Source organism: Ailuropoda melanoleuca, chromosome 13 (assembly GCF_002007445.2).
Source record: "Ailuropoda melanoleuca isolate Jingjing chromosome 13, ASM200744v2, whole genome shotgun sequence".
NCBI lineage: Eukaryota > Metazoa > Chordata > Mammalia > Carnivora > Ursidae > Ailuropoda > Ailuropoda melanoleuca.
Genome location: NC_048230.1, coordinates 24,956,916 through 24,969,352, shown reverse-complemented (window position 1 = coordinate 24,969,352; position 12,437 = coordinate 24,956,916).

The following is a 12,437-nucleotide window of genomic DNA, read 5'->3' as shown; positions in this document are numbered from 1 at the left end:
GAATCCAACTAACATATCAAACTAAAAAAAAACATAGTCTCTATCTTACTTATTAGAGAACTGTACTACAAAGCATGATTAAAGGGTCAGGTCCTGACCTGCCTGAATTCAAACCTTTCTTAAGATTTTTATTTATTTATTTGAGAGAGAGAGAGAGCACAAGCAAGGGGAGCAGCAGGCAAAGGGAGAAGCAGGCTCCCCACTGAGCAGGGAGCCCGATGTGGGACTCAGTCCTGGGACCCTGGCATTATGACCTGAGCCGAAGGCAGAGGCTCAACTGACTGAGCCACCCAGGAGTCCCCCAGCTGTGTGTTTTTGACAAAGTTCTCTAATTGCCCTGTCCCTCCATTTCCTTACCTGTAAAATGAGAATAATAATGATAATAATTCCTTCAGAGGGTTCTTACAAGGAGTAAATATTCAATTTATGTAGTTTGAAAAGCGTTTGGTTCATACGAAGCCCTCGATGAATGTAGTTAGCATGATGGAGAAATAAAAATGTAAAAATTAAGTTCATGATCTTCAAGAACTTTAAAGACACAGGAAAACATAGAGATGATCAAGTCCATGTTTCCCCCGAAGGCTGCTGAGTCCCCAAGGGTACTCAGAATGAAAGATACAATCATATCGGTCCTTTTAAAGGTGAACAATAATTCTCCCCACTTTTCAATAAGGCTCAGGCAATGAATTTAATAAATCAGCCAACTAAAACAAAAGCATTTGGGGAAAAAAATGACCTAATTCCAATGAGTATATTCCAAATAGGCAAGTCTGCAAAGAAAACACTACCGATCGTATCCTTTGTGAGGCTCGTGCCTGCAGGAACATGGAACCCAGCATGGCCAACATGTTTCTGCTCAGGTGGGAGGTACAACCTGACACAGTGGATAACATGCTTGAACTAGTGTCTCAGGCAGGGAGCAGCTGAAAGCTTTCCAGAAAGAGAAAAAGAACATCACTGCCTTGGTTCATTAGGGTCCTCTCGCCGCTTGCTATAAAAAGGGGTATATTTATACACAGTACTGAGAGAACATAGCTATACATTTTAAATTTTCTAGAAGATTTAGTAACTTTGAAACATAAAAAAGCATATAGGTATCAGAGAAGTCTCCTTAACATTTATACACTAATTGTTCTAACTCTTTAACTCCCACCTCGAAAACTACATACAGACCTTTTCCACCCTAATTTCAGGCTCTGCCTTAGCCTGTGGGTAATCTCAAGTCTCAAGATGCTACAAGGACTTGGAAGTTGTATTGGAAAATGAAAAAGGGAACACCCCTTCCTCTCTTCTCAGAGCTCTGCTCTGTGTAGGTGTGTTGGGGGCCCCAAGGTCATTGTTGGGTTCAATGATTCCCCAGAAGGACTCCCAGAACTCAGAAAAGCTGTTATATTCATGGTTGTGGTTAATTCTAGTGAATGCATACAGATTAAAACCCTCAAAGGCAAAAGGCACAGAGGGTCAGGTATAGAAGAGACGAGGCACAGTAGAATCATGCAAACTGGGACTTATTTCTCCCAGAAATGACTTGTGACGACAGAGTATTGCCAACAAGGGAAGCTCACAAAACCTTGGTGCCCAGGGTTTTTACTGGGGGTTGGTCATGTTGCCAGGGAGACCCATGTGACACACCTGAGTTACTCAATTTCCAGCCCCTTCAGAGGCCACACTGATACAGGGTAGCCCAAGGACCCGACCATAAATCCCACTGTTACATAAACTCTTTGGCATCTACAAAGGCACCCTAATCAGGCAGGATCTTCCAAGGCTTAGAGGTAATCTCTCAGGTGCTGGGTAAGGGCCAGACCTTTCTTCGGAATGTGCAGGGTTTGGGCATCCTAAGCCTGCTGAGTTAACCCTTCACCACCTGTGGGATCTCACAGCAGAGCCCCAAGACAGTCCAGCATTCAGCTCAGAGCAATCATTCCCTACAGCTCTTACCCCTGACCTGCCAGGATGAATGAACAGCCCACACTCAAGGCCTCCACGTGCCTTGAGATATCCAGCCTCTGCAGTCAAGTGTAGCTCATGGTAGAGGCCATCTTTTCTTAAAGTGAGTTCTAGCTTAGAGACCTTCTTTAATATATAGCATTGTCAAGTACCCGCTGACCTACACTGGCATATATCCAAAACCCAGCCCAGAGAAGATTTGTGACACATTCACAGAAGGCCTCTCAGTTCCCACACCACATAAACCAGAGGATAGAAACAATTACCCCTGGGTACGCCTAAACCTCCACTCAGGATCAGAGGGATTAATAGTGTGTTTGGAAGCACTGAATACATTAGAGGGATAAGTGTGTGTGTGTGTGTGTGTGTGTGTGTGTGTGTGTGTGAGAGTGAGTGAGTGTGTGTGTGTACGTGTGTGAAGAATACTTGAAACATGGCAAGCTTAATAAAAATTTACATGCTCTGAAACCATTTTCCAGGCAATTAGAGCAAAAACAGGAAATTCAATCAATACAAATAAGCATGTCTCAGACATACCAGAAAATAGCATTTTCTAACCTATTGCCACAATTCAGTTTCTAGGCCTAGAAACCCAAGGAGAGAGAAAATACAAATGGATACTTACATAACTCTGATATAAAAACTCATCATCCAGACATAAAACTCACTCCTCCCTTCCTCCTCACCTTGAATATCGATTTTTCTTCAAGGCTGGAGATAGAATGGGGATTATATATTATGTTTATAGATCACTTTAGAATTTTAATAGAAGATACATAACAAGAATTTGATCTTCACAAAACCCTAGAAGATAAGATGTGTGATGACCATTTACGGATCAAGAGTCAGACTCAGAGATGTTACCTGTCTTGCCCTCGGTCTCACAGCAATTAAGTGACTGTATGGGATTTGGACTCATTTCTCCAAACTGCCAGTCCAGTTCTTTCTACACCCAACACACTACCCTATGAATGAGGCAAGGATTTCAAAAACCTCAGTCCCTTCAAACTTACTCCACAAAAGGTGATTTCATGCAAAATGTTTTAAAACATGTGGGGAGGCAGAGAAACTAATAGATATAAATTTCTTTTCTTCCACATAGACTTAAGATGTTTAATTTTATGCCACCGATCAATACGAAGTGAACAGAAAGTAAGTTATATTTGTTTCATTAAGAAGAATTCACTAGGGGCTCGTGGGTGTCACAGTCAGTTAAGCGTCAGACTCTTGGTTTCCGCGAAGGTCATGATCTCAGGGTCGTGAGATCCAGCCCAGAGGTGGCTCCATGTTCAGCATGGAGTCTGCTTGAGATTCTCACTCCCTCTCCCTCTGCCCCTTTCCCCCCACTCTCTCGCCCGCTCTCTCTCTTTCAAATAATAGATAGATCTTTAAAAAAAAAAAAAAGGAGAAGAATTCACTAAAGCAAAGACGGACTGCTTCTAGATTAATGATACAAGTGTGATTGTCCATGAGTCACAGGAATATTGGCAGATTTCATGGGAAGTTTTGCTTAATTGTAACTTTCACCAAACCTGTTTCACAGTAAATATCTCAAAGCAAAGCTGGCAGAATTGAGGCAAGTGATAAGAATATATTATTCATTAAAAAGATTAAAAATTTAATTTAAAAAAACTGCTTTAACATACCTCTCCCCATCCCCCCTCAGGTTCTTTCTTTCCCAAAGAAAGAAAATATTATAAAATATAAAATATCCAATGATGATTATTAAACTGCTCCAAAGGGACAGAATTTAAGGTGGGAATATTGAATTTCACGTGTAAGGAATCCTAGAAATGAGGAAATCCATGGTTTTTACTCAGAAACTTCATTCTCTTCAGATGTGACCCCTTTCAGCCTAGGATCTCTTCAAGGTGAATGGGTGGCCAGGGACACCCTCCCAGAGACTCTCAGTGAAGGTGACAATCTCGAAGAGAGCACGTCAGCAGTCAGAGAGCATTTGATGTAGTGAAATGAGTGTTGGGCAGAGTCAAGAGACCCAGGTTCTAACCCTGGTTCTTGCACCAACAAATTGTATTACATAAAGGAAAACATAAATTTTTAAATTTTATCAAGTTTGTAATTTTAATCTCAGTGTTACATTAGTTTTAGGCGTATAATATAGTGATTCAACGTTCCATTTATTACTCAGTGCTCATCACGACAAGTGCTTTCCTAATCCCCTCCACCTATTTCCCCCATCCCCTGACCCCTGTGCCCTCTGGTAACCACCAGTTTGTTCTCTACAGTTAAGAGTCTTGTTTCTTGGTTTCTCTCTCTCTCTCTCTTTTTTTTTCCTTTGTTCATTTGTTGTGGGAAAATATAATGTTCAAGCTTCGGTTTCCTTCTCTGTGAAATGTCCTGACTGCCTCTCAGAACTCTAATAATTATTCCATTTGATTACATTGACATGTACAAGTGTGGTTGAAAACTGCAAAAATGATGGGGAAATGCAAGTATGAATAGCAGGAGAGATTAGACAAGAAAATGATGTCTTATTTAAAGGAACAAAAGGCCTTGAATGTGATGAATCATTTGAACAAACTTTTGAGAAATGATACTTAACGCAGATTAGGGATAGTGATGTAGGTGTAAGTACAGGTTTCCATGGTGATAAACACACCTACAGTTAAGGCAGGTGTCATGATAGAAAGACTGGAGGCTACAATGGTGGGCTTTTCCCATGTGAAAAGCATACCATCTGGAACCTCAATTCCCAGGATACAGCATCAACAAGCTGCTGATTTGAAAATCAAAATCAATAGAGAGTTGGTCCACCCAGAGATTACAGCAAATATTATCCAGTAATTAAAGAATGGATGAGTCAAGCAAGAAACCTACCCTCCTCAACCTCTCTTATAGGTAATAGTTCTGTGGGATTTTTAAAATAAAAAATAATGCATTGCCTTCTATTTTTCAGGTAACTGGCCCTAGAGATTAAAATCCCAGGACTTTTTTTAAATGAGCAAAGACATAATGGTTATTGATTGCATTAATTTGTCATTAAAAACAAAAGCAGTCTTGGGGCACCTGGGTGGCTCAGATGGGTAAGCGTCTGCCATTGGCTCAGGTCATGATCAGATCGAGCCCCACATCAGGTTCCCAGCTCAGCGGGGAGTCTGCTTCTCCCTCTCCCTCTGCCTCTCCCCCTGCTCATGCTCTGTCTCTGTCTCTCTCTGTCTCAAATGAATAAATAAAATCGTAAAAAAAAAAAAAAAAGCAGTCTTCAGTTCAAAAGGGTGTTGTATTCCAAGAGGTTTTTATTTTTTTATTTTTTTTTAAAGATTTTATTTATCCATTCGACAGAGATAGAGACAGCCAGCGAGAGAGGGAACACAGCAGGGGGAGTGGGAGAGGAAGAAGCAGGCTCCTAGAGGAGGAGCCTGATGTGGGGCTCGATCCCATAACACCGGGATCACGCCCTGAGCCGAAGGCAGACGCTTAACCGCTGTGCCACCCAGGCGCCCCTCCAAGAGGTTTTTAAATACATTTTTCTATTTGACTAACATATTTCATACTTGCCATATGCCAAGTATTACTCCTGGTTCTTTACAACTATACCTTGTTCAATCCTCATGGTAACTCTATGACGTAGGAACGGTTGTCTTCATTTTACACATGGGAAAACCAGCACAAAGATGTTATGTAATTTCTCAACATCACACAGCTGGTAAACAGCCAGATAGTTGGGGAGCTGCAAGTACAAAAAATGTGGCTCCAGGCTTCTTTAGGCAACACGCCATGCTGACCTTTTGGACCTTGAATACATTTTCCTACAGAAACAAGGTCATAAATAGTTATAAAGTTCCACCATAGCCAAGTTTAACCACATGTAGCTGTTTCCCAGCCCAATATCTGTCAAAGAATACGGGCTCGATAAAAGTTTGTTGGATTTAATATAGAACAGATACCCCTACTTAGGACATTAGAGCTCTAGGACAACTTGAAGGCCCAACAGCAGGAACGTGAATGTTCTTCTAGCATCTCCTACATCGGTCCCAACAGTTGGTAGTGAAAAGGAATTCGGGCGATTGGACCTTATGGAGGTGGCATGAGTCTTTGGACGCAGAGGACCAATGGGGTCTTAGTTTTTGCAGGGGTGCTGCAGCACAGAACCTCAGCAGAAAACTAGGAGAGAATCAGTTTCTGTCAGTGGGTAGCAGGATATGGCTGCAAGCCTGTGACAGAAGATGGTGTGAGCTTCTAGGACCAAGCTACATGAAAATGGGGTTTCTAACTAGGGCAACTCTCTGTAAACAAGGGAAGGTGATAAATCAACCAGCAGCAACCAAGAGTCTACAACTAGGTCAACCACTGGGACAGCAAATAATCTCTACTGTTTCTCAGTAGGGGGAAAAAATGTAAATTATTTTTCTGACACTTTCTTAACATTGTGAAAATTACGTAAGAGCAGACTTGCTGTGATCGTCTACAATACAACAAAAATTATACACAAGTTCTCTAAGATCAGGGACTGTGACTTGTCAATTTTAGGACCAAGATCTAGCAGAGTGGTTTTTGCAAGATGTTCAAATAATAACTGACAAAAGTTGACTTAGTACCGGTAGGTAAAATACAAACTAACCAGATGATAAAAGAATGATAAAATAAATAACAGAATAGAATAATAAAATAAGATAATAATAGGATGATAAGTTATAGAATTATAAAAAGAAAATAATAGAAAAAATAGAATAATTGGTAAACGAATAATAAATTGAATAATAAATAATAGAGTCATAAGTGAATACAAGTTTCCCCCACTTTTCAAAAATTCGCGGTCATACCACTTCACTTTTATGAAAGACACATATTTGTACTTGATTTTGCCAACCGGAAGAAATCCAAAGAGGATTTCGCTTTTACAAAAGCATGAAGGGAAAGAGAGATCTGTGTCCAAAAAATAATATATAGTGAGAACAAAATTAAAAGAAAACATTTTAAACCTTAATGAAACGTGGTCAAAATTCATTCCAACACCCAGGGGAGTCTGCAGCAGCCGGTCAAGGGACTCCAGATTTGGGCTACGCAATTTCAATCTTGTCCTAGCTGCATTTGGCGCCACCTGCTGGCAGCTATCTTCTGGGTCCAAAATTAAGAGAGGACGCTGGGACCGGCCAACTTCTAAGAAAGCAGTAGTTCCAGGAATCCACAGCCTCTTTAGCTGGCCTGACTCATCCTCAGCCTCCTGCTTCCCAAACTCCCCTTCCCTAACCACTGCCCCCAACCCTGCCTGTCTACCTGCCACATCTCCCCATCTCACCCAAGAAGATGAGAAATTTAGCTCACCTTCTTGGAAGCTGGATGCAGAAGGGGAGCCAACAGCCAATTACTTTATGTCTAAATTTTCGGCAATGTTACAAGGTACCAAGGGTTTTCGCTGTCTTTGTCACATATGACTGTCCCAGGACTGATGTCCCCAGTATATAAATTCATGAACAGATCCATAAGTAAAATATAACCATCATGCTAAGAAATGGATACGTGGTACACATAAGCAATTCATAAAATATGAATAGCAAACAAACATTACAAAGTGCCCCGTGCCCAACATTTCTCATTCAAAGAAAGACATCAAAACAGGTCCGTTTTGTTTAATGATAATACCCGTTTTAGTAAGGGTGTAGGGAAAAGGCACTTTGGAGTGGAAATTGGCAACCATTCAGCAACAGGTATCAAAGGCCCTTCAGAAAAGAGTGTGTTTCTTAGAAACTGCAGTTCCATTCCTAGGACAGTTATTTATCACATGCCCATCCTTCTAGCAATGTCTTCTAGCAGTGAAAAAGCCAGACATAATAAAATATCCCACAACAAAGAATCAATAGACTGTTACCAAGCACACATCAAGGTCCATCGAAGGAGTGTCGTGCAGCCAATAAGAATGTTTGAGTTGGTGTATTGGACTGAAAAGATGTCAGTCATCCCTTGAGAAATGAAAAACAGGGTTTCGAGATAATAACTACGGTATCATCTACTTCTGTAAGAGAATAATTGTTCACAAATGACATACATGCTTATTAAAAATCTGGAAGAATGTACAGCAAAATGTAAACAGTGGCTGTTTGTGGGTAGTGAATACATGACCTTTATTTTCTGCTATGTTTTTATGTGCATTTTCCAATTTTTCTGAAAAAAAAACATGTATTACTTGTACAATTTTAAAAACTTTAAAGAAAAACTTATGTTTAAGTGTTTTTGCAATGAATATGCTCCTCTTTCATTTTTTTTTATGTATTTATTTTTTAGAGCGAGCGTGCTTGCAGGGGAGGGGCAGCGGGTGGAGGGGCAGAGGGAGAAAGAGAATCTTAAGCAGGCTCCACCCCCAGCACGGAGCCCAACGCAGAACTCGATCTCATGACCCTGAGACCATGACCTGAGCCAAAATCAAGAGTCGGATGCTTGACCAACCGAGCCACCCAGGTGCTCCTTTTTTTTAATTATAAGGGAAAATAACAGGACAGGTAAATGGTAAGTAATGTGGTAGAAACTGTAAGAACAAGAAAAAGCAGCACGGGAGGTGGGGAAGCTGGTAAATTAGGAGTTGGTAGGTGGTGCAAGAAAATTGTTCAAGAAGAGGCAGGCCTTGAAAGGTAGTACAATTTGGACACAGGGGCACCTGGGTGGCTCAGTTGGTTAAGTGTCTGCCTTCAGCTCAGGTCATGATCTCAGGGTCCTGGGATCAAACCCCCGTCCGGCTCTCTGCTCAGCGAGGAGCCTGCTTCTCCCCCTCCCTCTGCCAGCCACTCCCGCTGCTTGTGCTCTCTCTCTCTGTCCAACAAATAAATAATCTAAAAAAAAAAACAAAAACAAAATTGGATACACAGAGAGAAGAAAATAGGGCATAGTCCAGGTCCTTGGCTCTAGGACTTATCATGTCGAAGTGCTTCTAGAAACATTCAGTCACCTACAATGAGTAGGTCACTGGCTAGTAACCATCATCCATTAGCCCTTTTCAGAAATATTTGTGTCTGCTCCATAGCCTGGACTCACTTTGGAAGGGATACGGGCTTACTCAGCACCCATCAACCAAGGTTCCCTGGGCACCCAGTTTCTCTGTCTTCCTCCAGGATACAGGCACTAGAGAAGAACAATTGTTTTCTGGGACCCACTCCTCATTCAATATAGCTCCCACATCAGAGCTAAATTCCATCCCTTTTTTCCCTCCCTGGAAAGATCTGGCTTCCTAGCCTGTGTTCCTGCAAACCCATTTTGTGGGTTTCCTCCACACTCTGGTAACCCTATGGCCACCCGGGCCCTAACGCCAGAGCCAACCTTCCCAAGCCTGGCTTAAAGCTGTGAGCTATCTACTCAGACGTGCCTTATCCCATGAGCCTTTCTCATCCCGGACCACAGATCTGCCACGGTTTCCAGACAGCCCTGTTTCCCTGGGGTGAGCCCTGTGCCCCTTCTCCCCCAGCATGCCTCAGGGCCAGTGCAGATAGGCTGTCTGCCTGAGCCTCCCCCAGTCCCTGTCCCTGGAATGAGCCTTGACAGGACTGGTCTGATGGGCAATGAGATCACTCACAGAGTAGTAATAATTTGGCTAAAGATTAGAAAGGTCTCCAAGTGTGTTGCCATTGATTAGTTAAGTATATGGTATTCTCCTATAATTATTTTAATCTTTTCTGAACCACGGTTGTGTTTCCTATCTCATTTCCAACCTTGTACATTGTGATTCCTTCTCTCTTCGCTTTAACCAGGCTTACAAAGAGTTGTCTATTTTGACCAAGAGCTCACAGTAGCCCATCTCTTACCCTCTGCTTTGTCCTGACCAAACTCTAGTTAGGCTTCTCTCTTTCCTAGTTTTGTGTAGGAGAGAGAGAAGCCAACTAGAATCGGTCAGTTGTAACTCAGGTTGGAGAACATTGCCGTGGAGGGATTCCTCCCAAGCATCCCCTTCCTCAGTCAGTTGCCTGTATCAGGCCTTCCCTCGGGGCCAGTTACGGAGCGTCTCTACCTCGAATTAGTCTGTTCTCACCTCTATTTGGCACGATTTTTACCAAATAAGCAGTAATTTCGAACCACTCCTCAAGTACAAGTGCTGAACTTTTGCAGCCTACACCTTAGTAATGACAATCCCCACTCATTTGTAATATAAACCGTTCCTAAATATGACTAAGAAGTAATTGACTAGGGGCGCCTGGGTGGCTCAGTCATTAAGCATCTGCCTTCGGCTCAGGGCGTGATCCCGGCGTTCTGGGATCGAGCCCCACATCAGGCTCCTCCGCTGGGAGCCTGCTTCTTCCTCTCCCACTCCCCCTGCTGTGTTCCCTCTCTCGCTGGCTGTCTCTCTGTCACATAAATAAATTAAAAAATCTTTAAAAAAAAAAAAGAAGTAATTGACTAAACCAAATTGCTAAATATTAGAGTTTGACGGGAATTTGAAAGTTATACAGTCCAGTAGAACAGTTTTACAGATGGGGGAAACTGTGGCCTCATCTAGAGACATCCGGAGAACTGGAATTTCAGAACAGTTTTCATAAAATTCTGCTACAGTCCTGGTGGAAAGAGGTCAGGGGACATGAACAGGTAAAGATTTCTCCTGAGCCCATGAGATCAAATACCATCCATTTCTTTGCTACGAAACAATTATTTTACGACTGGGATTCCTTAACTGGAGGCGTGCAGTCTTTTGAGACCAGAAGGCCAAGGGAGATTGGGGGGTGGAGCCCAGAGAGAGAAGAGAACGCCCCATGGGTCGACTTCACTGCGGCCAGAGACACGGGAGGCTGGGCCTTGGTGTTTGTATTACAGTCTGGGTTATATATGTCTGCGGTTCTCTGAATAGAAGGCTGTTGTCTCTCTGGCATGAAGGAAGGTCCAAAGGGATCAATTTCACGCAAAAACAATCAATAATCCCTGCCTTACTTCAATCCATATTGGCTCTGGCCCTGGAGGACAGAAGTCCCTCAGCCCCCACAGAGAACTTGCCCATTCTTTTAACTCTCCACATACTGACTAAATGATCTTCAGGAAAACTAGAAAATTGAGCTGTTTGAAGAGATTCTAGAGCACTGGATCTCAACAAGTAGAAAGCTGAGTCATTTTCTCCCAGAACGAAATGTGGCAAAGTGGTGTGACCGAGCAGAGCTGGTGGAGAAGGGGAAGCCTAACTGAAACCGGAAAGGGAAAGAATGCAAAAGGGCGACAGGGAAAGCAGACAGGAGAAGTGAAGAAGGCGTGAAGGAAGAGAAGCTTTGGCAGAACTGGTGAATGTCCCCCCATGTGTGTAGGTTCTTGGGTGTCTGACGATAGCACAGGGCTGAAACCAATTTATGGATAGCGAGACCTCAACCCCAAGTGGCATCTCAGGACATGTATTGTTGTAAAAANTTTTTTTTTAAAAAAAAAAAAAAAAAAAAAAAATTTTTTTTTTTTCTTTCTTCCAAGTAGGTGAACCTGGAGGGGCTCACAGTGGCCACTCTCAGGACATGGGCCTAAACAATGATTCTCCACAGGGGCTGTCCCCCGGTGGTTCAGACATGACCCTCTCTCCCCACTCCCCTAACAACACTTCCTCTCACTGACGACCCCCCCAACACACACGTGCACACACACAGATGCTAGAGAATAGAGGTTTTAGAGGCAGAACACATAGTAAAGGATGGAAGCGATCCGTTACCAAGTTGTTCATGAAGCAAGTTAAGCCGCGCTGTTTTTTTAGTTCATTCAGGGAGTATTTACTGTTGATTTTCAATATGTTAGTTTTACCAACAGACTGTGCACACATAAGATGGAGCTTTTCCTTTTTCCATACTGTTTGCCACAAAGATTTCCACCAACACTCAACCAATACTCTATGGCCAGTTACTTCCCTTTGCTATTCTGATCTTATGCTTCCATTCGAAACCCACGTAACAGAAAGTTCTCTAGAACCAACAGAAGATAGGAGCCCCGAGTTCACTCTAGTCTCAACTCAAGACTCATCAGGGGTAGAGGCACCTGGCTGGCTCGCTGGGTGGAGCCAGTGACTCTTGCACTCGGGGTTGTGGGTTTGAGCCCCACATTGGGTATAGAGATTACTTTAAAACAAATAAAATCTTAAAAAAAACAAAAAAAAAGATTCATCAGGGGCAATAACAAAAAAGAATGGGCAAGTGACTCTGTGGGGCTGAGCCAATATAGATTGAAGTAAGGCAGAGATTATTGATTGTTTTTACTTGCAAGGACCTTTGGGCCTTTCTTCGTGCCAGAGAGACAACAGCCTTCTATTCAGAGAACCGCAGACATATATAACCCAGACTGTAATACAAGCAGCAAGGCCCAGCCTCCCGCGTCTCTGGCCACAGTGAAGTCAATAACATTTCAGCAGTTGGTTTTCCTACCAATCTAAAAACATGCACTATATTAATCTGAATATTAAAAAAAAATACTAGTGGGGCATCTGGGTGGCTCAGCTGGTTAAGCGTCTGCCTTCGGCTCAGGTCATGATCCCAGGGTCCTGGGATTGAGTCCTGCATCAGGCTCCTTGCTAAGTGGGGAGCCTGCTT